Source organism: Larus michahellis, chromosome 2 (assembly GCF_964199755.1).
Source record: "Larus michahellis chromosome 2, bLarMic1.1, whole genome shotgun sequence".
NCBI lineage: Eukaryota > Metazoa > Chordata > Aves > Charadriiformes > Laridae > Larus > Larus michahellis.
In genome coordinates, this window is record NC_133897.1 from 83,936,744 (window position 1) to 83,964,547 (window position 27,804).

Consider the following 27,804-nt stretch of genomic DNA (forward strand, 5'->3'; position numbering starts at 1 on the left):
TGAGTTTTTCTCTATAAACATGGAGAAAACCAACATTGTGAGAAAGCCAAAATAGGAATAGATTAATTTCTGCATATTTTATCTTTTGTGCCTTATGAACATTCTTAGCATGTCTTAAATTTAAGCACCATGGACAAACAACAGGAACAAAGATATTGCCCTTTTAGATAAAATTCTGTGCTCATCTAATTCAATGCTTTGTTTATGACTGCCATGGTTTGGCCACAAAGCATTGAATGCTGTTGATAACCTGACTCTGACACACATTTCTTTTAATAGTAAAAAGAAAAACAAAAAAAAAACCTATTTGGTGTCTTAAAGGATAGTTAATATCTCTTCCAAAAATGCAATTAATTATCATGAATAGCCAACTAGCAAAAAATTAAGATTTGCCCATGTCTTCTATTTCAATAACTTCTTGTAGATATGAGTTCTACACTTTAACTGCACAATTATTTGGGCAAGTATATTTTCTGTCAGTTTAATATTTGAGCCTTTTTAATTATCTTGAACTTCTTTTTGTCTCAGAAGTGCAGAAAAGCAGGTGTCTCATTTGCCATCATTGCTTAAGTGTTTGCAATTTCACATAAAATTTGTGGTAAAACACTGCATGCTCTGAAAAGGCATAGATAGATAAAGTAGGCTCATCTCCCAAAAAGGATGAGGGTTTACTTGTTTGTTGTTTGTTTTTTTTTTATGGTCCCCCAGCTATTCTCAATCTAAATTGTTGCCAATTGTTAGCCATCTAACTGCTGGTCAAATAAAGTATTTTGGTTTTCTGTTTTACATTGTGACTTCTGGGAGAAGTCCAAGCATGTAATATGTAAGTTCATAAATCGATGCAAATTTGTAAGCAATGCTGATGTAATGTCCCTTTTAAATCAAGTGTAATGGTGTCTATTGAACCAACAACTGAGCAATTAATTTTTGATCATTTCAATAGTTTGAGTAAAATACTTTTTCTGTACAACTTTGCATAACCTCTGTTGTTATCACAGACAAGATTTCTACCCTGTATTAAGTTTTGATATGGCAATTTTGACCTATCTATATTTAGAGCTTTAAGATGATTCCTGGAACATAACTTGACAGATATCATATTAGCAGCTTAATTGTAATGTTATCTGCCATTACATTAGTTTGTGAGTAGTTTGGAAAAGAGAACACAATGACACTGAGAAATATCAATACATGTGGCTTTTACAGATGAAATAATTTACTCTTAAATTTTAAAATGTTGCTTTTTAAGTGTTGCTTTAAAATTACCTATTGCAATTTTGATTTTTAAACTTATATTTCTCTGACTAGAGGTGTTGTGCTTCAGTCAGTCACACAAAGCCATGTAATCTGACATACTTAAAGAAAAAGAAAGAAAAAAAGCCAATAAAAAATATCCTGACTGGTAGACTAACAATGAACCAGAACTGAAGTGGAGGGCAAGGGAGGGAAACTTAAGTAGCACTATAGTATGTATCTGCAAGCTAAAAATATTGCTGTCAAAAGAAATCTCCTTTGTCTCATGCCAAGGAGTACTCCTGGAAGGTATTATAGCAATGAGAATAGCAATTCTTGTACAAAGAACCATACAAATACTGTTAATTATGTATAAAAAGGAAGTTTACCGATCTATTTAGATATGATGTGAAGCTGAAATTCCAGTCTTAACAGTCTGGAATCAATGGAGATAACAGCTTACTAACAAGAGCTAACCTTCTGGATGGCATCTTGACACTTAAAATAATGAAAAGCAAACAATTCTATAATTAATTCTTGTCAAAGCAATTAGAATTAAATAAGTAAAGGATGCTGTCTAGTCCAAACTGAAGATAAGGGAAGCAGATACTGGACAGATGTTTTGATAATAAATCCAAAATAATACAAGGAACACAGGAGAGAGAAAGTGGGAAACATATGTTAGATAGAGAAGCAGCAGCATATGTTAGAGAAGAAGCAGAGCTCAAAATTCAAATCCATGGGCAGCATACAGAGCTGTTAATGCTGGGTCAACTATCATGAGCTGAGCTACAGTCAAGTATCTGGAGAAAAGAGCAATTAGAAAGACTATAATTTGAAAGAGTTTGCAAGCCTGTTAAATTTGTACCAGGCAAAAAATAATTTTTGCAGAAAAAAATAATTAGGCTACCAGCCTTAAAGCTAGCAGGACATAACATAACTTTGCATTAAAATACAGTTATCAATGAAGAGTAATCTCAGGCTACATACCTGAGAATTTTTTTGATCAGAGATCCTAGCTCTAGAGCTCTCCGGGAAAGTAGCATCAAGTCCATTTCTTTCAGCTTTATAGAGTTAGAATTACAGGACCGCATTATCTGTACGTATTTGTCAGTACAAAACACAGTTAGTGAAACAGTTCAATAATAGAAAATGAAGTTATTTAACCTCAGATCAAGTAACTTCATACAGAAAAAGGCTGCATAAAAACGGATTTTTCAGCAGAAATACTTATACTAAAACTTTGATTACATTTAATACCATGTGAACATGAATTCTTGCAAAAATGTTTAAATAAATTGTCAATAACAGTTTTAAAAGTTACTATAAGTGGTGCTTTGAATCTGCAAATCCTACACTGCTTCCAGTTCAGCTTTTCTTATCTGAGTAGTGTGTTCTTTTGAGTTTTGTAGACCAGAGAACAGTTTTTAGTAATACAAAAGTTCTTACTGAGTTCATAAAGTGCTAAGCCATTTAGCAGTTACTCACCTCATCTTCATGATATCCTAATATCAAATGCATTGACACAAAATAGCCATTTTTGACTGAACTTAATACTGATCTGTTTGATTGAGCTTTTAATTAAATGGAATTTAATTTGATGAGTATTGTGCTGCACTGTGGGATACTTGTATGTAGGCAGTGTTATGTAAGTGTGATTTGTTTTTTTTTATATTGCATTTTTATTGCAATAGCCCTATTATTCAATCTTAGTAATGAATCGGTACAGGTAGTAGAATATATGAGCTAAGGCTGAACACAGATCTGAAGCAGCAGAAACTGCTGTTAATTGGTGTGCCACAGAAAGTGCTAATATTTTTCTCGTTAATTTACGTATTTAATGGAAGCATTCATGTAGGTTACTTTTATGCTGTATATACAATAGCTATTTTTGATTTCTTTCTAAAAGGACTCTGTTGACTCTGAAAGTTATATGTAAATTCTTAAGCACTGATTTAATAGTTATAATGGCTCTACTTATTCCTACAGTTAAAGAAAACATTAGCATAGGTTTATATTCCTGTTCTTTTCAGGAAAGCTCTTAGATTTTTGTTTAAGTTTAGATGTGCATATAACCCTCATTTATATCAATGAGACATAATCTATGTTTCACTGCTTTTCTGAAAGGGAATAATTTCCTAAATTGATACCTTTAATTTCCAGGAATTCGCTATTCTGATTATTGATGTTAGAGGCAGAAGAAAGGAGCATCTTTCTCTTTTAATTGAAGAAAAATACCCTTAGGATGAAAAACTTCATGCCAATGACAGGACAAGAGGCAGTGGGCACAAATGGAAACTTATGACACTTCATCTGAACATCAGGAAAACATTTTTGCTGTGAGGGTGACTGAGTGTTGGCACAGGTTGTCCACAGAGGTTGTGGAGTCTCCATCCTTGGAGACACTCAAAAGCTGTCTGGACATTGCCCTGGGCTCTCAGTGGTCCTACGTGAGCAGAGGGCCTGGACTAAATGACCTTCAGAGGTCCCTTCTGACCCCAACTATTCTGTAGTCCTGTGAAATGTTACATCTCGGAGAATAAAGCACTTCTATTGGTGAATTAAACTAATTTAGATGTGTTATTCTAGCTCTGAGATAGATAAAGAAAATGTGAAAAAAACCCTACAAATATAAAACATGCATTATAAAAGCATATGCACTTTTACAGAGATAAGTACGGACATACAAAATAGGCTACAAGTCTGTAAGATATTCTTCTCTAGTATGCTCCCCATGTGACAAAAGTACAGTGACAGATGTTATATATAGACCATAGGAAAAAAAATATGCAAAATTAGAGTTAATCATCTAGAGTTAACCCATCTACAGTAGGAGATTGGGAAACTTAAATACTGAGACTCACATTTTCTTAGGGGGGCTTTTTTCTTGTTGTATTCGAAGGTTTAGTAAATAAAATCCAATTTAGATAATTCTTGAGAATTAGACTGATTTTAAAAGTAAAGAAGGGAAATGCCAAAAATAGACTTTTTGAGATCTAAAGCCAACCATGCAGGTGGCAAACTGGTCTTCTTTCTTCCTCTTTTTCACTTTTCTGTTGTTGTTGTTGTTGAAAACCTGAAGATCCTTTCTGTTAAAGGTATTACAACACTAATCCTAGTTGAAAGTAGAAAATAAATGGACACTGTAAATACAATTATTAACATCATGGAAAATTCACCAAATAAGTGGAAAAAAACCCCAGATATTTGAATTATTTTCAATATTAATTAATTTGAACAGATTGGCTTTAGTTCTGTAGATGTGTGTAAAAATTTATGGATGTATCTACATATGTAAATATCAACAATGTATTTATGTTCTTTATCCCAAATTCTCTTAAGTGGAGGATGTTATTCCTACTCAATTGCATTACAGTGCTCTAGATCTCTAAGTGACAGTTAAATATTAAATGAGATGATATCTGGATAATTGTAGACTTCCTGCATGAATCAGCAATGGTGTACCACCAGACAAATCACTGAGAGTAATGAAAAAGTGTATCCTGAAAACAAACTGTGAATTTTAAATGGGAGGGGAAATAATGATGAGAATATCTCAGCAAGACATCTGCAGGATAGTGAAGTCGAAAATTAAGATGTTTAATGAGCAAGATAGGAATCAATAAATCATTCTGTCAATGAAGAAATTACTAGATGTAGGACAAATAAAAAAAAAAAGCCACCCCCCCAAAAAAAACCCAAACAAAACCCCCCACAATAGACCAGTAAAGTCTTAATCTTTGAAATATATGCTTACTTTCCAATATAATAATTCCTTGCTTTCCTTTTTTAGTTTCGCAGTGTTTCCCCACTTACTTTTAATTTCATTTTTTTACTAAAAGTTTCCCCTTTTCCTTTTCTTTACTTTGTTCTTCATGCTATTTATAAAAGATTTAACTTTTTTGTTTAGAACTTCCTCAGTCCTGATATTCAAGTTGGTAAAAAGCTCTCTAAAACACTTTGCCCTCTCAGCCAAATCCAGTCTTTCTAGGGTGTTATAATTCCCTGAAGAAATTGTCAGCATTTTTAGCAATAAATAGAGGCCAAACTTGTAATACATTTTCTTGGGGTCTCTCCCTCTCTGTCCTAATCATTACTTGCTTTTCCAGAGAATCTGGCTGCTATCAAAGTTTTAACTTTTACAGAAGAGGCTATACTAAGCCTCAAATCCTATAATTGTTCACAGGATCTTCCTATATAAACAGGCAGAATAGTTTTCACTGAAATAGTAAGTGAAGAAGCAAAGTGTTGTTTCCCTACAAAGTTTGGCAGCATAAAAAATATTTGTTGCCAAACATCATGAAAACAAACTGTACAAATAAAAACAAAACCTGCTAGCTTCCAGGCTACCTACATTTCTGAAAGCACTCAGTTAACAAGATGTTCAGAACGTTTCCACAAGAGACTCCCATAAACCTGCTATAATTAAGATTTCAAGAAAAAAGAAAAATTAAGGAGAATCTCAGGTCTTCTAAACATGCTAGATAAGTAACATACAAAGAGGAGTAAATTCACCTGCATAATACCACAAACGAGAACATGTATAAACCATTTTAATATATATCTAATTGTAATTCACTGCTCGGATAATCTATTCACATGTCTTGATTCATCATTTCCTTGTGTCTTTATATAGGTGAAAATGACCTTTTAAATAGTACTAACATTCTTTCATTGCAGAGCAGTGGAACACTGGACCCCTGCAGCATCTAATAGAAGCATAACAAACATCTGCTTTTTATTCCTCTTTGTTCATCATACCATTTTTCGTTTCTTTCTACAAGATAGAGTAATACTTGTGTATCTTATCCATTAGTCCCTGCCTTCCATTCCTCAGTTATGATTTTCTAGAATTCAATAGTTTCTTCAATTTATTTTACCATTATTCTTCTCTTGCTTCAAATCCTCCCTTTTTTTCTATACAGTTTTCTTTTATTCTTGCTCTCCTTTCACGTAGATTTTTTTCTCATGCTCCTCTACTAGTTCTTCTTCTCTTATCAAAGGCCTTTTTTCTCCGTGTGCTGGAATATTTATTTTTATTATTCTTGACAAGTTTAAATACTTGTCAGTAAGTACAGGCATCTTTATTTCTTACTACTTGACCTATTGCTGCAGGCGTATCTCCAGACTAGTGTAAATTGTGCTATTGTCATGTATGTTTTCTTCTGTAAAGAAAGAAGAAAAAGTACAACTTGTTCTGCATACTACTTGTCACACATAATAGAATTATTTAGCAAAGTTTCTGCACAGGAAAATCTCCTAATAAGAATCTAATTTTTGTACAATTCAGACCAGTGTGGGAAATGGTTATTTTGATAACCAATAAAGTTTAGATGCTAGATTCAACCACACTGAATCAAATCACAGCAGCCAGCTGTGACCCACGGTCTTCCCCCAGCCACCGATGCAGGGCCTCTCACTTGCCAGACTCACCCTGGTCCCCCCCAGTAGCTGGTTTTCAGGACATACACCACTCCCGCCCCGGTGGCTAAGAGGCAAGGACCCCTGCTTGCTGGACTAGCTGACACCACAGGCCAGGGACACCTGAACCCCCAGTCTGTCTCCAGTAGCTGGTACCCAATCTACTCACACAGATCCCACCAGTAGCTGACATGTGGTCCTTGCAGCACTCATACACACCAGACAGAGACTGAGATTATGCAGAGAGAGAGCTGAGGAAAAAAATTATTAGACGGTAGGAGTTCAGGTCTCAGCCAGAAGAATGTTTTACGTGCAACCAGCCCCTTTTATACCTGTTACTGTCTACCACCCTTTGTTCCTCCCTGCTCCCCCTACCACTGCACATCGCCCATGGGTCTGGGATCATCTCTGGTTTACAATCTTACTAGTTGCAGTCACTGGAAGTGACACCTGTAGTTTCTTGATAGCCCATCAATTAGTGGCAGTGGTGAGGTCTGTTTCTTATTATTGTTTCCATGGTTGTTTTGTCACTGTCCCTACATGGAGGATTTTGTTTGTTTGGGTTGTTTTGGTTTGTTTTTGTTTGTTCGTTTTTTGTTTGTTTGTTTTTGTCTTCTCCCTTTCTTATTGTGGCTATTTGCAAGGTCCTTGATCAGATAAACTTACTAGAATAAATGTTCTCACTCTCCAACATATCCTGACCGATTTATGTGACTGATAGGGTTTGGGTCTCCTCACTGTGTCTTTTATCATTTGTTGGTTGGATTTGTGTCCTGTATGTTCTTGTTTGTGGCTTCCTCCTTCTCTTGTTATCCTTTTTTTTTTTTTTCACTGATGAAGTCCTTGAGCAGATAGACCTAAAGAAGGAGCACATCGTTACAAAACATAGATTTGGGTTTAATGTAATTTGAAAGAAATCTAGATTATGAAGTCTAAGACTGATACACAATGTGAACCAAAGCCTTGTAAGTGGAGCTGGTCAGGAGAGTACTTTCCAGAGCCGTGTCCAGACTGGTAAAAGACCTGAATAACCATGTTTGACCTCACAGATGACCCAGCCTTGAGCAGGAGGTCCCTTCCAACCTGATTTTTCCTGGGATCTGTACAGAAACACTGTTAGGATTAGCAGTAGTTTATTAACATGTTTAATTAGCAGCTTAATGACATTGATATTTTAAGGCACCACTGTGCTTTGCTCCAGCTTGTGTATATTAAGGGTGAGGTTACTGCATGTAGGACTTTACAAGTTCTGAAACAAAAGAACTAATGCTACACTCCCTGATAAAGAGTACCTCCCCATCTCTCCTGTAGGCCCCCTTTAGGTACTGGAAGGCTGCTATAAGGTCTCCCCAGAACCTTGTCCTCTCAGGCTGAACAGCCCCAACTTTCTCAGCCTGCCTTCATAGGAGAGGTGCTCTAGCCCTCTTATCGTCTTCGTGGCCCTCCTCTGGACCCGTTCCAACAGGTCCATGTCCTTCCTGTGTTGAGGTCTCCAGAGCTGGACACAGTACTCCAGGTGGGGTCTCACAAGACCATAGTAGAGGAGTAGAATCACCTCCCTTGACCTACTGGCTACACTTCTTTTGATTCAGCCCAGGATGCTGTAGGCTTTCTGGGCTGCAAGTGCATGTTGACGGCTTATGTTGAACTCATCTACCAATACCCCCAAGTCCTTCTCCTCAGGGCTGCTTTCAATCCATTCTCCACCCAGCCTGTATTTGTGCTTGGGATTGCCATGACCCAGGTGCAGGACCTTGTACTTGGCCTGGTTGAATTTCATGAGGTTTGCACATGCCCACCTCTCCAGCCTGTCCAGGTCCCTCTGGATGGTATCTCTTCCCGCCAGAGTGTTGACCGCACCACACAGCTTGGTGTCACCATCAAAATTGATGAAGGTGCACTCAGTGCCACTGTCCGTGTTTCTGACAAAGATGTTAAACTGCACAGGTCCCAGTACTGACCCCTCAGGAACGCCACTCTTCACTGGTTTCTACTTGGATATTGAACTGTTGACTGCAACCCTTTGAGTGTGGCCATCTAGTCAGTTCCTTATCCACTGTATTAATGTCCGATTTAAAAAAAGAAATAACTGGTATATCATTGACCAAATGTTACCATTCAATATTATCTGGGATTTCCTCTTCATTTTTATTGCGGAACGTGAGGAATCTTCAGGAAATGCCATAGTTGTTGTGGAAGTAAAAATGACATAGAGAAACTGCAGATCTTTGAGAAAAAAAGTAAAATTCCATGCAATGCTTGAATATAAAGCACAGTTTAGAGGATACATGGGCTATTGTTCTTGCACTTTTCTTCAGTCACTAGCATTGATGCCAAGTTGTTTATACACCTTCTTTGTCTCGATTATTGTACATTTTCTAAATTATTAATACCTTTTGTACAACATCATAAAAGAAGGTTAAAGGAAATCCATTTGAGGAAAAATATTAAGTTTGCATCCAGTGCAAATACCTTTAAGAAAGTAGTCTATGTTATATTTTTGTGCTGTCTCAATACCAGAGGAAGAGGTCCACATCTATATAAAGTAATTTTACATTCAAAATTTTTAATATATAAAGGATCCTAAAGATAAGGACTGCTCAATTTTTTGAGTCCGTTTCTGCTGTGGGTACCTTAAGTCTACAAGAAAACAGCACCTCTCCTTTCCTGTGCCAGTCCTACTTATATAATTTTAACTAACACTACAGTCACCTGAATTATTGTACCAATTTTCTCTCCATCTACTTACATCAACACACCTTTATGGATTCATCCACTATTTTCTGCCTTCATTCTTCCATGTTATGAATAGCCTGTAGGCCTCACAGCATCGTTAATATTCTAATAGATAAAAAGCTGACAGAATTGTTTGTTGGGAAGATTAGCTTTTTGGAATATTTCAATAACATCTTGGAATCAACCTTTTTTTTGGACACAGCGTTTTCACTGTGATATTGGGTTTTGTTGGATAATAACTCATTATCATCTTCAAGAGGAATTACCTGACTGAACTGTTTTTTTCATCTTAGATGATAAAGATACGAATCTCAAATTTGCTGAAGGTTGCTAAAAATGAGTAAAAATGTGCCTCTTCCTCTTCCACCAGCAGGATCTGAATGTATCTTACTGTTGAAAGAGGAAATCTGCTCTCAGACTCAAAAATAACTACTGAAAGGGATACTGTAGGAGTGAACCTAACTCCAAAGAAAACAGCTTCATCCTTTTGGGGTGGACGGTTCTTCTGTTATTGATGCTCATTCTTAGAAATCGCCTCTTAATACATATGAAAGAACACTTCTGCCTCTCTCTACAGTCTTCTTTAGAAGTTTCATGCGCTCACCAAATTAAAGGGGAAGACAGGTAAATGTGGACTACAGCCTTCACAAACCCACGTCAGACCCTGGACTGTTATCCATAGCCAGGATGATTAATTGTGGATGTCTGAAACAGCTGAACTCTTAGGAATTTCTGACAGGAGGCATGGCCCACATGACGCTGAGCTTACTCATTCCTGTTCTGTATCCATCAATTTGCTCTCTTCCTTTTCAGAAATTCAGCCTTGATGAACTCGTATCCCTCCTTAGAGCACAGCTGTAGGTCAAACAATGGCTTAAGCAATTCCAACAGAAAGTAACTAATTTGAACTTATTTCTGGTTTCTCCACAGATATGAGAAGTAAACTTGCAAAACTACCAGAAGGAGGTACAACTAACAAGGGGGTAAACATCTCTGGGTGCAGACAAAAAGGAAAATTTATCATAATATAGATAAATTTTAAGATTTTTTTCCCATATGTCACAGGAAGCTTCTAGTTGTTAAAAAAACCCAACTATACAGACAGCTATAGGGAAATATGAATAATTTGATTCATTTTTTTTAATAATGTATTTAAGGATAAAACCTAAAATTTCAGTGTCTGTTTTTGACATTTGTGTCTGTCATTTAAGTATTACTTACAGGAAAGCCAGTGAAATACTAGAAACTCCAGGAGGCTAGCAGATCAATGGTGTGCATAGTAATTATGCTGAAGTGTTTTCCAAAACACTCAAAGCAGCTTTGTATTCATGCTAAGCAAAGAAACTGAACCAGGTAAACAAATCAGCCAATTCACAATATCCTTGATCAGACAGAACTCTTTGAAGATTGAAAAGTGACTACTGTACTATTTTCTTAATAATAATCTATTAAAAAGCTACATTTCTGTTTCTCTCTGTGTCTCCTGGAATAAATACCACAATCAGATGTGGTATGATGAATTTACAGATTTTTGATGTTATACAGTATGTTCTGCTTTCCCATTAGGATGTCAGAAATTAATCAGAAGGGAAGACTAGAGTTTACTATATCTAATGGCGTGGAAGAAAAAATAAACTGTTCCATATAGTGAGTTTTGTGGTCACTATTTCCTAACAAGCGAGGAAAGACCAATAATATGTGAGAAAACAGAAAGTTCTATTAGGATGCTTCTTCTGCTCATCTTTTCTATGATTTCTGCTTTTCTTCCCCATGACAATTCATCCAGGATAACTTCAAATTAATTTTCAACCGAAACTCCTCTCACAATTTTCTCCTTTATAGTCTTTTTTCTTGATCTTCTTCTATTGATGTTTTCAGATGAAGGCTCCAAAATTCCTCCAAGACACTTCTACATTCTCTAAATTCCACCTTAAAAAAAAAGAAACTGATCCAAAATTAAGATCTCTATTATTTACCAGCTACTAAAAAGTAATCATTGTACCATAACTGGAGATGGCGTTTCTGCTCTATAACCTATTAGCACTATGCTGAGCAGGTGATCGTGGTGCAATTAAGATTGTTTTGCTTTAATTTGGTAAGTGAATATAAATAAAACCAATTAAAAAGGAAAAACATGTTTGGATACACTGCTGAGACCCTGATTGATAAGAAGAACTAGCAGAAGTTCAGAATTCTACAGTCAGTTTCTAAATTCTAAGAGAATTCCCGTTATGTATTTGAAGTTTCCCCACCCCACACACATTCCATCCTCTTACACCCTCAAAATGAAACAAACCAATAATAATATAACCTCAGGTCTTGGGGAAGAATATCAAGGGGCACCCCACCACGGCAAAACATCTCCCTTCTTCCCCACCAGATTCCTCCTGTTGAATTACAGCTTCCCGTAAGCACTCACAGGTCTAATGATTACAGCCACAGTCAGGATAATGGAATTCTCGCAAGGACAGTTAACCAGGTTTCACTGATCCTGCAAGTTCTTCAGTTTTTGTTCTGTGGAAAAATCACAAAATGGGGCTGCCCCAGAGCTTGTCTGCCAAGCCAAAGCTCCTCATCTACCCATCAGATGGAAATTCAGTAGCTGTTTATTGCAATGGGCATTTCCCTAAATAAAGTTTCATAGGAAAAATATGAAGTAGCTGACCTGTTTGAAAAAGTCAATGTGGGAAAAGCTCACTACAGAGAGAACACAGCTGAAAAAACAGAGGCAATGTTTTTGGATAATTTGAAGAATTTGTTACAAGGAACTAGATTAACTGAATATGATGTCTAAGCAAGTTAATTCTGTCCATACAACCACGTGGGAACAAAGTGCCTATAGGTAATTGAGACTCGTATGCAGAACAGTTGTGATTTCAAAACCTTTATTCTTTAAGGTTTTAGTTTAGATTACCTGAAGTTGGTCTGTGTTAGGAAGCTGGTTGACTGTTTTCAATCATCTTGGTTATCTTTTGGATTATCCTGAAAGAAAGAACCAGCAAAAACCTGTATCCAGCCTCTAAAGGAAGGACAGATGATAAATACAGTATTATGACCCTTTCTTTGAGCTGACTGTACCAAGACAGTTTCATATCCACCTCAGCCTGGATGATCTGCTGTGCTCACTTAAAACAAATGTAATATCATGTGAGTATCTCAGGTTAGTCTATGAAAACATCTGAAACTACTCATGAATTCAGAAATGCAGTTCTATTTCTCAAATAATACTTTCCACTTCTGAACTATTAAGACAATGAAAAATACTCCTCAGTGGTGATCATATTGGGGATTTAGTTTAATTGTCATGCCATTTCTAAACTTGTCTTCTTTGATGCTGTGTTTCAGTGTCTTAAGACCAGAATACTCTGTTAGGTAGGGACATCGTGAGGAATAATAGTTACTAAGGGAAAGGTTGAGAAGTTGAGATTGTTGAGTTAATCTGTGAGACTCAGAGCCGTACAACCTCAGGGCTCTTCCTCTGTTCAATGAATTGTATGGCACACTCACATTTAAACACCGATAAACTTAAACAGTCTCAATTCTGAATAGTATTATTTGGGTTCTTCTTTCATTATAGCTTTTTATAAGGTGTTTTTATTTCTTTTGTATCATTGTGGGTTATTTTGGCATAATATACTGAAACTCCATTTAATTTTTACTAAATATCTCACACAGACCATCAAAATGAAGACCCTCGCAGTACAACTTTATATTGAAAGTAATCAAAAATAAATTTGAAATATCTTGGACAAGGTTTTTAAGCAAGCCATCAAACTCCAAATAAACTAATTGCTTATACGATGTTACAAAAATCATCCATTTCAAATTATTTTGGCCAATTGTGTAGAGGTCGATAGGCAGGAAATAAACAAATACAATTCTGTAAAAATTTCTCTACTACAGAAGCTTAAAACTAATTTTTGCCATAAGGCATTCTGGCAACATTTTGACAAGCATCATTACTAATAAAACTTTTCTAATAAGAGTCAATAGGTACTCATTAGAGAAATGTAAAATTCAAGTAATTTTTTCTGTTTAGCCTTTTTCTTCTTTCATCTACAACAGTGTCCTTACTGTTATTAAACAAAAATTATCATCTTCTATTGTAAACAGAAAAGAAGCTTATTTAAAGCTTACTGATAGTTTGTGGTTAAAGTGTCTTTTTTACATTTATTTTTTAATGTTTCTTTTTTAATGGGTGTCCATATAGGAACCAAGTTTCTAATATTCTATGAATATCCTTATGTACTTCTTCATTCCCAGCAAGTCAATATGGTTATATTAATATTTTTAGTTATATTGATATTGTTTTAGTTAAATATACCACTAATTCTACAGCTCTTCTGGAAACATTACCTCTAATCTCAAATCATTTTTATTAACAAAAATATTTTCTGTGCAGTATTTTGTCAGTGAGACAATGAAGAAAAGACTAAAGAAATAGAAAAAAACCCACACTTATAAAAACCACTACTTGTAAGGACCAAAGGTTCTTTTTCTTGGTGTATGCTTTGTACTTCTTAGGAGTAGGTACCCACTTAAATTGGGATGACTTTCTCTACATTGCTCATAGGTCAAGGATCCAAGACAGAGACGACAAAAAGACAGAAAATGAATCTCTTCTGTTCCGTTGTCAACCTCCCTGTCATCCAGCCATATAAACAATAAAAAGAAAGTGAAGCATTTGTTTACACTGAAATATTGTTGATATTTTTAAGGGTCTCCTAAACCAAAATCTAAACTGTTTCAGGATATAGACATCTTTTATTGGAGTATGGAAAATTAGAAGAAAGTTTGGCTTTGAAACCTTATCTGTTTTGAGAATAACCTGGAAAATATCTTTGAAAATTGGCATTTCCAAATAATGATCCCTCAAAAAAATTAACAGAAAGTCAATCATTTTTAAGCATGACCTTTTACAAGAATGAAGGAGGAGCTGTTACTTTCACAATTTGGTAAATTACTTTTCTAATCTCCAACAAGTTTTCTTAGAGTGGTGTCCATCAGAAAGACAAAACTGGTGGGAAAAAATTCCATCCTCACTGGCGCATTTTGTGTAAGATACTGATCTAATGAAGATCAGGCTCATGACTTGTTCAGGAAATCACAGAGTCAGATAATTTTCACGTGTAAGACCTAGTTTGTGTCTTGATATACATGCACAAATGTTGTTCCTCAATGGGTATGATGCACACATTTTGAAAATTTTGCTCTCAAACTGTTTCCTGAATTAAAGTATTATAACTTATGTAAAACAAATAATGAAGTCTCAGTTTCATATTGATCAGAAATGTAGTATAACTTTCCACTGAATTGTCAAATACATAACATCAGACACTTTTAGTATCACGGTATAACTTTAACCTTTATTGTAAAAAATCCATACTCTCAAAAATCCGTGTGGTATATAATGAAAAATGTATTTAAGATTGACTTATCTTTTACCATATTTTATTCCTCTAAGTTTAGGAGTTAGAATATTAATACTGTGAATGTATGTAGTACATCTCCAGAGGCTAATATTAATTTATATCAAATAAACTGAATTTGCATAAAGGAAAATATGAATGAAAGCCTTTCAAAACACTACACGCACAGTCCCTTAGTAAGTACATTGCATGTTCCTGTAAGCATCTTATTAAAAAATAAAATCTATATATCACATCTGTGAATTTCAGTCTTTCCTTTTCAGTCTTTTCAGTCCTTTGTTTAGCCAATGGAGACACTCAAATTGTATTTCAGAGAATATTGAAGTTTCCAATAATAGCTAAATACAGGACTTGGTTGATTTTATCTTCAATGCTACGTAGCCATAAAAACCTTGGTGAAATTAATAAAACAGTCTAGCAAATGATAGTAGGAGCGTTTTCCACCTCCTTTGCACTCACTGTGTACGTGTTTCAGCAATTATAAAGGTACTGGGCTGTGAAGAATCGGGTTGTTAGTCTTTAAAATCAATATTTTTATCAATATAAATTAATCTGTAATAATCACTTCTGAGGATATGGAAGTCATCTCATCTACCCAAGATGCATGAATACTTAATGTGCAATAGGAAGTAGTGAAGCGTCTATAATTAAGGAAAAGGTCACCACTGTATGAAATCTAAATTCTCTTCAGTCTCTGGAATAAGAGTCAAAGCACAGAAAACATCATGAAAATTTCAAATCCAAGACATCATGACTGATTAATTTATGATAGGTATTGAAGCGATTATCAGTGAGTTCAGAATAAGTAATTTCAGTAGCATATGAAGAGCACTGTTAGCCTGTGCCTTACTGTGGGTAGGGCTTAGATGCAGGTGGTTTCACTCACAACATTATGACACTTCACTGGTATCTGGGGAAAAGTTAGGGAAAGAGATTTTCAGTCGGTCAATAATGAGGTTTCATGTCTTTGTATTTCAGTCACTGTTATTTAGCACGTGGACATCTGTGTTTGCAATATGTGCATGTAGCCAGTACTGATTAATCTGTGACTCTTGAGATTTAAACTGCAAACCTCAGAGTTGCCTTTTCACCCTGAAATCACCCTAAAGAAAAAAACAAAGCAAAACATAACTATAAAGAAGGGTATTTTCCTTAAAACTGCAAAAAATGCACTGTATTTGATACTACTGGAGGAAATAAAATAAAGCTTTGGACCACACAACAAATCATTTAGTTTTGCAGATGAGAAAGCGTCATGAACTTTTAGATGAGACAACAATGTGATAAAACTGCCAAAGTGGACCCACCAAGAAAAATTTCTTCTGAAGAACTTCCCTTTCAATTCCATGGAATCCTAATCTCTGTTGAGATTTGCCCTGAAAAAGATACTCTCTCATATAGAGACTGGCTTACTGCGACCTTCATGTAACATATACATAGTACAAACTATTTTATCTCTGACTTTTAGCCTTGTGTCTTTAAAAAGATTTCGTTGTTTAAGTTTAATCCATCTTTGTTGCATATAAAGTCCTCTCTTTGCTTACAAGCACCTGACAGTCTCAATAAAAGGGTTCACAGACCCTTGCAATTAAATAGGCAGGCAGTGGAAATGGATGTGTAAATGTCTAAGGACTGGCTTTGCATTTTTTTTCTGATGACTGCTTAACTTCAAAATAACAATTGGTCCCTGAAGGAACTCTCAGAACCCCCTAATGTATCCTGATCACTGCATACAGGCATCTTCCACTCTGACTCGGTGATCTTTCTTTTCCACAATAACCCAGTTGCAAGAAGAGGAGCCAGACATCTGATGAGCCTGAGTAAGACAACATCTTGTGCGGTTAGACATGCAGGCTGAAAAACTCCAGTGTAAAGTATTTAACCCAGACCTTACACTTACCGGCAAAACCTAACCACTGACCTACCAGACTAAGAAGACCTCAGAATTGCCTTAAATCCTGGTTTTTAAAGGAACAAAGTTACACTTCTCCTTCCTTGAAAGGTTGCAGGATCCAAATCAATACCCAAACAGTAGAGATTTTTAACTAGTAAATATGTGCAGATGTTTCCTGACCACCTCAGAGAAAGTATCCCTTTCAAACATGCTCCTTTCAAACATTTATAGCAAGGCAGTCAATTTCTAGTCCCCACTAAGTGCACAGGACTTCTTATTCCACTTCCGAATTACCGAGTCCTTGTCAGTCTAATCATAAGTAACTTGTACACAACTGGCACAGAAGAAGGCACAGTATTCAGTCCCACACTTTTATCTATTATCTCTTTCTCTTATTGTGGGGGTTTTGTTTGATAACCCTCATTCTTGGAAGACTAGAAAGTCAAGTTCTAGGTGAGACATTCCTTTAATATATACTCGTGGTGGGTTGACCCTGGCTGAATGCCAGGTGCCCAGCAAAGCCACTCTATCATTTCTCCCCCTTAGGTAGACAAGGAAGAGAAAATATAATGAAAGGCTCGTGGGTCGAGACAGGGAGATCACTCAGCAATTACCATTATTGGCAAAACAGACTCGACTTGGGAAAAAATATTTTAATTTATTACCAATCAAATCAGAATAGGTTAATGAGAAATAAAAAATAAATCTTAAACACCTTCCCCCCACCCCTCCCTTCTTCCCATGCTCAACTTAGGATTTTCTCTGCCTCCTTCCCCGCCAGCAACACAGGGGAATGGGGGTTGCGGTCAGTTCATCACACATTGCTCCTCCCTCCTCAGAGGGACCACTCCTCTTACACTGCTCCTGCTTCAGCATGGGGTCCCTCCCATGGGAGACAGTCCTCCATGAACTTTTCCAACATGAGTCCTTCCCACGGGCTGCAGTTCTTCACAAACTCCTCCAACATGGGTCCTTTCCATGGCATGCAGTCCTTCAGGAACAGACTGCTCCGGCACAGGTACCCCATGGGATCACAAGTCCTGCCAGCAGACCTGCTCTGGCGTGGGCTCATCTCTCCATGGCTCCACAGGTCCTGCTGTGACCCTGCTCCGGCATGAGCTTCCCACAGTGTCACAGCCTTCTTTGGGTGCATCCACCTACCACGATGTGGGTTCCTCCATGGGCTGCAGGTGGATATTTGCTTCACCGTTAACCTTCTTGGGCTGCAGGGGGACAGTCTGCCTCACCATGGTCTTCACCATGGGCTGTAGGTAAATCTCTGCTCCAGCCCCTAGAGCGCCTCCTCCCTCTCCTTCTTCACTGACCTTGGTGTCTGCAGAGTTGTTTCTCTCACATATTCTCACTCCTCTCCTCCAGCTACTGTTCTGCAGCAGGTTGTTGGGGTTTTTTTCCCCTTCTTAAATATGTTCTCACAGAGGCACTACCACTGTCACTGATTGGCTCAGCTTTGGTCAGCAGCAGGTCCATCTTGGAGCCAGCTGGCATTGGCTTTGTCGGACATGGGGGAAGCTTCTAGCAGCTTCTCACACAAGCCACCCCTTTAGCCCCCCGCTACCAAAACCTTGCTGTGCACCATAAACCTACAAAAGTAGGTATAATTATCATTTAGTAAAGATTTTTACTCAATATAAATATATTTTCCACAAATTTTCCATGGAATCAAAGAACACTGCTTAAATTGAATTTATCACATTTAGTTTTGTATTTCTATGGATATGCAGCTAGATTAGTACACTCCTGAACTTCCTAAATACCTCACTATGCCTTCCATTCATATGTAAAATCTGTAACTTGCATCAATTTTGAATCCAGGAGACTGAGCTCAGAATATTTCACCATTACAAAGGCAACCTCTGTTGTAGGCTATATGCCAGTATCCAGACCTGAAAAACAGTTATGTGATTCATGGGAAAATCAATCCAGAGGCTAAACATATGTAAGCAAACAAGTCTATCAATGCTACCAAACTACTAGTGCAACCTTATCAATAACCTACCTGTCAACACTGCTTCCAGAAATTTCTTTTACAGGGTGCCAATAGATGTAAAACAAGAAAGGCAAGATTTTTTTTTCCTCCTTACTTAGGGGAAAAACTCCATGAAGTGAAAAATGAAAAGGTTACCCACTTCGAAAACCTTCATTATATGTACAGACCCAAAGGTCTCTGATGATGAATAGCTCATTATTTGATCTCATTACCCTGGCATGTACATCCACAGAGTGACTGGAAAGTGAGAAGTTGCTGCCCACAAGCTTTACAGAGTGTCTGCTGGATATTAGCACACTCTCCAATACGCGCGAATAGTTGAGGACCTATAACTATGTAGTATGAAAAAATAATTGAGTAAAAAAACCTCACAGAACTAATTCCTTGAAATGACAGAAAAGAACCTTTGCTGTCAGAGGAGATCCTTTCCTTACTTAGCCAAAATTACACTTAGTAGCTGGGCTCTGTATGATATACATATGTATAAAACTGTGCATGTTCACTAGTTGAGAAGTTGTTAGGGCTAGAAAAATGACCTGCCATGTAAACAGGCTCAGGACATAATAAACAACATGATGAAAGTGCAAATTTAACACGTGTGAAGGTGTAAAGCAAGCTCAAGGCTGTACAGCATGTCCCAAAACACAGCCCAATTGTAAACTTTCACATTTTGATTTCATAAAGTCAGTATATATTTAGGAATACATTTTAGTACTCAGACTGCTAAAAGCAAACACATTCATCCTTTGGTTATGTTCTGAGATTATGTGAGGGCAATTCCTCCACCTTTTTATTATTTTATTTTATTTATCTTTTTTTTCTAAATGTCAAGGGACTCCTTCTCATTTCTGTTCTCTTCTCCACAGAAAATTTCCTCTTTAGGTTCTCTGTAACCAGTTAACTCCTGTGATGTTTCTCAAACCAAAGACAGAGTACCACAAGACTCTTACCCCTGTACATTGTCAGTCCAGAACCTGCACAGAGAATCAGTCCCTCCTAAACTTACCCTTACATTTGTTAAAGGGATCTTTATACTTAGCCAAGACTTGTGGAAAAAAGGAAAAAAAAACCCACCACGTATATCTATTCATTCACATCAACAGTGGCACTCAAACTCATTGACATATAAGTGAATAATCAATGACATGAACATTATCAGGAAATAGTTTAAATATCTGAAAGAAACATAATTTATTAAATCCTCGTGTTATTAGACCAAGAAAAATAGAAAAAGGATGTAGTTTTTTCAAGATTGCACATGCGTGCACGTACACATCGTGTAAGTAGTACACAATGAAGAAATAATATGCAAGATTCAGCAAAAAGATAGTTGCGGTCACTGCATTTTCATACGGCAGCAAATAGCAAACATTTCCTGTATAGCTCTGCTTGAATTGTAGTAAAAGGCCCTAATGATAATTACCAATTTTTTCTATTTCTAGCAAAATGGCACCAATTTTCTGTGCGCTCAGAAAATTGGCATGTCGCAAATGTTGAATTATACTTTCAGTTACATAACGGTCTACTTTCTAATGATGTAAAAATTTGATAAGTATTGCTAAACATCTATTCATTAAATGAAAAATGCTTTTTCATTAGAGGTTAAAAATGAAAAAAAAATAGATATGCCATTAGCTTCACTTTAGAGTTAATGGCCTTACAACAGCAAAACAAAATAATCCCTGACACAGTGCCACTGCCTTCCACTTTTGAGTCACAGTCTGTGTCAGAACCACAGAAGGAGGCACCCTGGCTGTACTGAAACAAAGCTACTTCTGCTCCTCCCTCTCTTCAGAGCGCTGCCTTGTCTCTTCTTATCCCAGTCACTCTGGCCATGCTTTGGAGAGTGGAACACTATCAAATTTTACATTGCTGCAGGCCCCTTTAACAGAGCAGAACATCAGCAAGAAAATGATTGTGTGCGGTCTGTGAATTGAATATATTCCTACAGGCTCAGTTCTGAAGTGAAATTATCATGTTTAACTCACTCTCTCCACCAACTAAAACGTAAGAGCCATTTTGAGTAGCTGGAGGGCTAGCTGAGAGCTCCACTTGGAAAGCACCAGGGTACACGTGCATACTCAAAAATGTGTCAGGATTACGAACAATATAAACACAAGCATTAATAATGGAAATACAGTCTGCAGGAAAGAGGTCAGTGCTTGCTTTCGTGGGAGAAAAGCCACACATACTATCAACTTGTATAGCAATTCCCTGGAATCTATGAAGAAAAAGATACATTTTTTTTTCTTTCTTTCATCAGAGAAGGTAGTCCAACGTACATATGTTTAAAATTTCAGCTGTCATCGGGCCTCTTTTAACAGCATGTCCATCCCTTTTTATCACAAAAGAATTATCAGGAATGACTTTATCTTCCTGAGCTTTGTGTACTACTTGTTATTGGCCCCTTTCTGCTTTAAGTAGCACAATGGAATTACTCATTTTTTCAGCAAGATTTTTGGCAGTGCTTAGCCCACAACATATGTGCCTTGCAAAACATTCATGAATTTACTTTGAGGTTCTCTGAAGAAAAGGGTGGTGATATTTTCCCCATTTTACTGAGTGGCATTCAAGAGCAGGCATCCTAAAAACCCAGAGACATTAGATGTACAGACACTTGCAGGCAAAAGAGTCTTAAATTGGGGAATTTTACTTTGTTTCGCTGCTGCCAATTAACAGAAAATTTTTGATAATCCATTCATATATTAAGAGAAAGAAATCAAACAGTTAAATGAGCAGTTTGGGAAACACCTTCCCCACCCCACACCCAGCTTCGACTTCAGGCGAGCACCTCTCCCCGCTTCTGAGTCTCAGCATCCCTTCACTGTTGCCATGCATTATGTTCAGTCCCTTCCGGCTCCTTCAGTGAGGCAGTGGGCACTGCAGGGGTCTGGGGTCCTGGACACCCATTTTTCCAGGTACTTTGTGCAATGCAGGGATCCGCACTAGAAGACCAACTAAATCATCACTGAAGTGAGGACCACAACAATACGCAAATTTTAAATGTAAGTATTACAGCTCCACATGTATAGGCAGGATAACCTGAGTCATAGAGCCCAGCTCCCAAGGTCACGGATAACGGTACAAACATTTTATTTGCACCACAGTCTCAGAAAACTTTCTGAAAAATACATTTCCTCAAAATAAAATATCCATTGCGGAAAACATCTGTCATCTGAGTTGAAATACTAGAGCATTGTACGAAGTCATAAACCCCATAAAAATGAATTGCAGCAAAATAACTGCTTTAAAATAATCTAATGTGTATGATTTAATTTAGGAAAAATTCCCTTGTCATTGATTGTTAGGTGTTTGTATGCTATGGTGGTGTAAGAATAACATGAAAACAGAAAAATACAAAAAATTACAACTTGAAAGGGTTATAAAACACCATATTTTTCCACTTTTCACCCCTGTAATAATCTTTCTCTATTAAATTCAGAATTTCTGGAAATTCCAGGGTCCAGCAAAAAATTAAGCATTTGTTCTTCATCTAGAATAAGAAGTTAAATTGGACTTCCCTATGTTAATAACATTGACACTCCTGATCCAGGAAACGCCAATTAGGCTTTCTTTCACTTTACCCATATGTTTCTGTAATGGGGGAATTGGGGTCAGCTGGGCACAAAAAGAGAATGACATCACTTAGTGATATATGATAGCTTTTTCTTTTTTTTTTTTTTTTATTACTAACAAGGCTGTCTGGAGCAGTGGAGAGCCATGTCTCATCTGCGACGACACCTGCACACCTCCCAGTCCCACTGGCATAAGGCACCAATGGCCTTGGTAATCACATAGCCCCAGCCCAGCCTCCTTGATTCCCTCCATACCTATAGCAAATTAGGGCTTTTCACATGGTGTTTCTATCACCCTCTGGTTTCCCACCCCAAGTCTGTTATGAGGGTGTGAAATTAGCAGCAGTTATGTGGCAAGATTCGTCTGTTGCTTCCTTGCACTTTCAGCCCAGAATAGGTTAAACTAGTCTGTTAGAGCTGGGCAGATGCCATCAAGATCTGAATGCTTTCACGGCGACTTTTCCCTATGAGAGCTTATAGGACAACCACTGGTGATGTTCCATCACCTGTTGTGATAATAATCACATTACAGTAGAGTTCTAATAAATTTCCACACCTGAATCTAATATCCAGATAAAAGATTAAACTGAAGTTAAAGTAAGTTTTCTCCATAAATGGTTGGAAGTGTTGACTGTTATCAAATATGTGTTTGCACAACTAAACAGGAAGCAGAAAAGGTTAAAAATGATTAGGTTGAATATGACTTTATAAACTCATGGAACAGGAACTAATAAATTGAACATATGCTGCTCTGCAAATAATAATGTACAATAAAAATATCTCGCAGCATTATAATATGTTTACTAAACCAGCAAATATACAATGGCAAAAATACGTCAAAGATAAGAAAGTGATCAGAGATTTACAAATTAAGTTCCAAAATAAGTCCTTTCCTGTAGATATACAATCTAACTCTGAAGTGCTCAAGTGTAATAACAAACTACTGTGAAGTATCATGCTGTAGTATGTCAGAGGATCCACAGGAACACATAAACACCCTCTGCTGCAAGGGCAGATGCATCTTCTATATCCTGTCACTTCACAGTTGTCATCAGGAAAAGGAGGCACGCAAAATTACTGTGGATCAGTTGATTCATGGTAACCAGTGACTTTCTGGTTACATTGTCCTGTGTTTGAGTCCTTCGTTGTCTGGGAAATTAAGGCTGAATTTGCCATTTTACTCTGTCCAGTTAAGTAAGATCACAATTCAGGGTTTAATTAGAAAAACATTTTTTAGCTTCTGATTAACAGAATAGCAAAATAATACAAATGTAAATCATACGATTTTGCTCATTATTTGGAATGCACTATACAGAATCTATAGAGGAGATTTATTCAAAATATGGTAGGTATGCTGTACTCGCATAACATTCTACTCTTAAAATATAATAGCAAAAAAACAAAAATAAAGAACTTAGTATTAATACAAATTTTCAGCTGCCATAATCATCTGTCACAGTTCTTTATTCCACTCTTTTTGTTCTGAAGTTTCTCCCCAAACCAATTTCTTCCTCAAACATAAAATCATATGAAATTATGTTACAGAAAATTTCAACTCTTAATAGATATCATAAAAAAGGCAGTAATTCCGTGGCATTTAGCTGAAGTTAAAATATGAGATCTCATTCGGAGTTTACAGAAGTCCATCAAAAATATGCCTGAGACTTCATCAGCGGGTGTACCTTGGATGTCGACTATGGATCCTGGAACAACATCAAGTAAGAGGCAGAAGCTAACAATAAATCTTGTACGAACAAATCAGCATGGCTTTAGCAGAGAAATAACTCTGTGGAAGAACTTCAGTTATCACTTAGAACTGGCAACTAATTGTCTGCAGACTGTCTGCCCATTTACTGCTAGTACCAAAGAGGCTGATGTACTGCATTTTAGAATTTATTGACTGCTAAGAGGAGGATTCCGTTCCTAACTTCCTTGCCTAATGCACTGAAGATCCATACATCACAATTTGTATTGCATTCTTTCAAAGAACAAGTAAGTATTTCCAATATATCAGAAATCCAACATGGTGATTTGAGGCTTGCTCTTGGGATGAAATCTTATTTGTTTGTGGGCTCTCAGATTTGACACATGGACTGAATGAAGTGGGTAGTCACTCATTTCCAAGTTGTCTCTGCTAAGCCAACTATGCCATATGGTAGTCTTCACAACATAATAAGCAATTGTAGGTCAATGCATGTTAGTAAGAACTGCAGCCTTTTTGAAAGGGTTAGCTTTTCTGTCTCCACCACTGATTCTAGTATTGTTTTCTCCACTTTTGGAATTAATAATTCAACAGAGAGAAAAGCATATGAAAGAGCAAGCACAGATGCTGTTTTATGCATTCTTCCTCTAACCATAGTACTTTTTAAGCGTATATGCCAACTATCTTTAGTCTTGTCGTTTCCGGCAGATAAGAAATTGCATGCATAGCAGTGACGAAACAAACAAAAGCACCATACATTCCTCATTAAAAGGAATCAACACATTCCAAAAAAGGGGGATCAACACACAAAGTTTTAGACTTCCCTATGAAGTGTTTGGTGTGCTGGAACTGTTTCCACTACACACCTAAGAAAGCGCTCAATGATTTCTTAAAACATATTTTTCTTGAAAGTTGTTTGATACAATCCTATGTAGGTTAAAAATGAATACATTTATCCTGTCCAGGGAGACACTTATGTTGGACACTTGTTGGAAGCATTCTGCCAAACTGGTTGCAAGGAAGGAAAAACACTTTCCATTTTATGCCTTCTAAAAGTAGTACAAGGAATGACATGGCACATGCAGAGTCCAAAGAACATGTACAGCAATGGTAGGGTTCAGACAAATGCATGTTTGAGAAAAAAATGCTCTGAATTTTATGTACTTTGCCTTTTATTTTTTATGTATGATACATTTCACATAACAGATATATGTTTGGAAAATCCACTTAATTGGGATGTCTCCAAGAGAACCAACTGAACCACGTGGTAGTGAATGGCAGCAAATTTTTATCTAGGACAAAATGAACATAAATGTTGCTTATGAGAAGTGCACTTGCCCTGGGACAGGTGATTAAGTAGTCATTAATTTGGTACGGAATGGAAGTGAAACTCTTAGATCTGATCTAATGACAAAGTTGTGAAATTAAAAAGGGAGGGGAGACAAAGGAATACAGATGAAATGCAATAAATCAATTTACTCCCATCAATTTATATCCTTTCTAGAAAAAAACCCACACATCTTTTCAGAACCTAAACATCAACAAACAAAAATCAACCCCCTTTTTTAAAAGTTTAAAACAATTCAGATACCATATACTGAGGTGAGATGTCTTAATTTGGAAATAGTATAGGTAGTCCAGTTAGGGAGATTAAAGTAAGCTGTAAATCTATCAGTTTTAAAAAGCTGCTGAAATACTAGAATACAACAAAGAGAATAGAAGGCCTATGAGCAAAACTCGGACAAAATTTTAATAGAATTATGCTCCTAATATATTAAGTCGTTTGGCTACTGTAAAAAGACGCACATTTCTCCACAAGACAGATGGTTCAAGCTTTATTAAATGACGCCAGTTAACAGAGGGAGGAAAAAATCTTTGACATCATTTAGAGTGTTTTTTTTTATTTTTCTGTTATCTGAAAAAAAAAAGAATCTTAATCCTTACAACTTTGCCTAGCTTTGGAGTAACCTCACTGATCCTGATTAAAGTATGTAACAGAAAAGCCCATCCAAAAGATCAGGTCCATCTTTTTCATATAATCTGATGTAGAAGTTATATTCCTACTTTAGATATTAATAAATTCAAGGCATAATATCACACACCCTGCAAGTCAGAAAATACCTCCCACTCACCAAGACTTAATAAAATAAACCAAAACCAGCTGAAAGACCAAAGCATCAGCGTGCCACAGGGAGAAAGAAGGAACAGTCCAGGCCCTTGCCAGTGCCCTAGGAAAAGAACAAAAAAACCCCACCTACTAGCAACATTTGAGAAAGGACGAAGCAGCAGAATGAATTGCGCTGTGCACTTCAACAGTACATTCCCAGCAAACACTGGAGAGATTTCTCAGTTCCAGTCAGCTCTCACCACAGTGCACGGATTATCACATCTTGAGTTAGTAAATATTTAACTCTTCTGAAGACAAAAGAATGAAATAAATAAATCAGTAAAACAAATAAAAAACAGCCAATGTCCCGTCCCCACTCCCCTGTAAAAAAAAAAAAAAAGGAAGATTACGTACATGTAATATCAAACATATAAAGAGGAAGGGACAACTGACCGTAGCTAGAATAAATTACAGTGACACAAATATTGATACAAGAAAGTTTCCTTGCAACTATTACTCATAGATTTCCTCAGATATCCTGATGAGATAACAACTTTTTATACCTCTTGATTATCTGCAACATGGTCAATTACCTTCTGCCTGTCAACTATCTGTGCCTTAGAAAAATCATTTTACTACGAAGTCATATTTGTTATCTGCTTTAAATATGTCTTCTGCTGAAAGATTACTGCCTCTGTGTGTATGATAATGTGTGTGTATGCATGTGTACAGACCCTCAACTGCTCAAAAAGTTCCTTTTTGAACATTATTACAGTATTTTTCAAAGTTAAAGAATTATTTAAAAACACAATTCTTATTGAAATACTTGAGATTCATGAACCTAGAGAAAGCTTAAAAACTGATTTAATAGGAGATATATGAGAAAAATAAAGTAATTAGCAATAGCCCCCAGTGTTCAATGGTATTTCAGTTGAGGTTTGGAGGGTTTTGTTTATTTCTTTTTTAGGATTTAGGTAACACAAACACAATAACATGATAACCACTGGGAACTTATTTTATTTTTTCCCTAGTCCTTTGCATTGTAATCAGAGAATTGAGTATTTTGTTCTTTCTTTGAACTGCCAGTCTCCACTGTAAATCATAGAACTGAAGCTACTTTTGTCTTTCAATTCTAGCTAGCAACAAACACTTTCTAGAAGAGATAAACATTTAGAAACAGCAAGAATAATGACATTTTATCCTTATTTCCTTAAGAAAGTCCATTCTATTCCATTAGGTAATGTCTGAGAAACTGAACTAGTAAACATGCAAGCAAATGATTTTGTGCACAAAACTACTTCAATTATATTGTATTTGAATACTCAATAGCCTTGAATATAGCCAGCATCTTATTTCAAATCAGAGTGAGCTTTTTCAAATGAAAAAGCTATAGATTGGCCATTTTTTTCAGAAAACTTCAGAAGATTTAAGTACATCGATCTAATGGAGATATTTTTCATCCTTTTTTTAAGCTATCTTTTAAATAGAAATATAATCTTTCTTCCACCTCCCCCCATTCCCCCACCCCACCCCCGAAGAAGTTGCAGCAAACTTTATAATTTGTCTCTGTTTTGTTATTTATATTTCCAATATGGAAATGTGTAGCTCATTGTTTTAGTGACAGTGACGGATTTATTTTTAATAAATTGCTAAGTAATGGAATGCTCCATTGAAAAAATCATGAAGGTACAATAGATGT

At 36.5% G+C, this 27,804-nt stretch overlaps 1 long non-coding RNA gene across 14 annotated transcripts in view; it reads right to left on the reverse strand.

Moving 5' to 3' along the window:
• Positions 1-17,492: 17,492 nt before the first annotated feature.
• Positions 17,493-27,804, reverse strand: part of LOC141739259 (uncharacterized) — a 55,656-nt gene continuing 45,344 nt past the window's right edge. For 10 of the 14 annotated variants that reach the window (XR_012585649.1, XR_012585635.1, XR_012585636.1 and 7 more), the window contains one exon: positions 17,493-26,413. This is a non-coding gene — a long non-coding RNA (uncharacterized LOC141739259). The remainder of the gene's footprint in view (positions 26,414-27,804) is intronic. The other 4 variants (XR_012585648.1, XR_012585645.1, XR_012585646.1 and 1 more) reach the window with 2 other exon arrangements.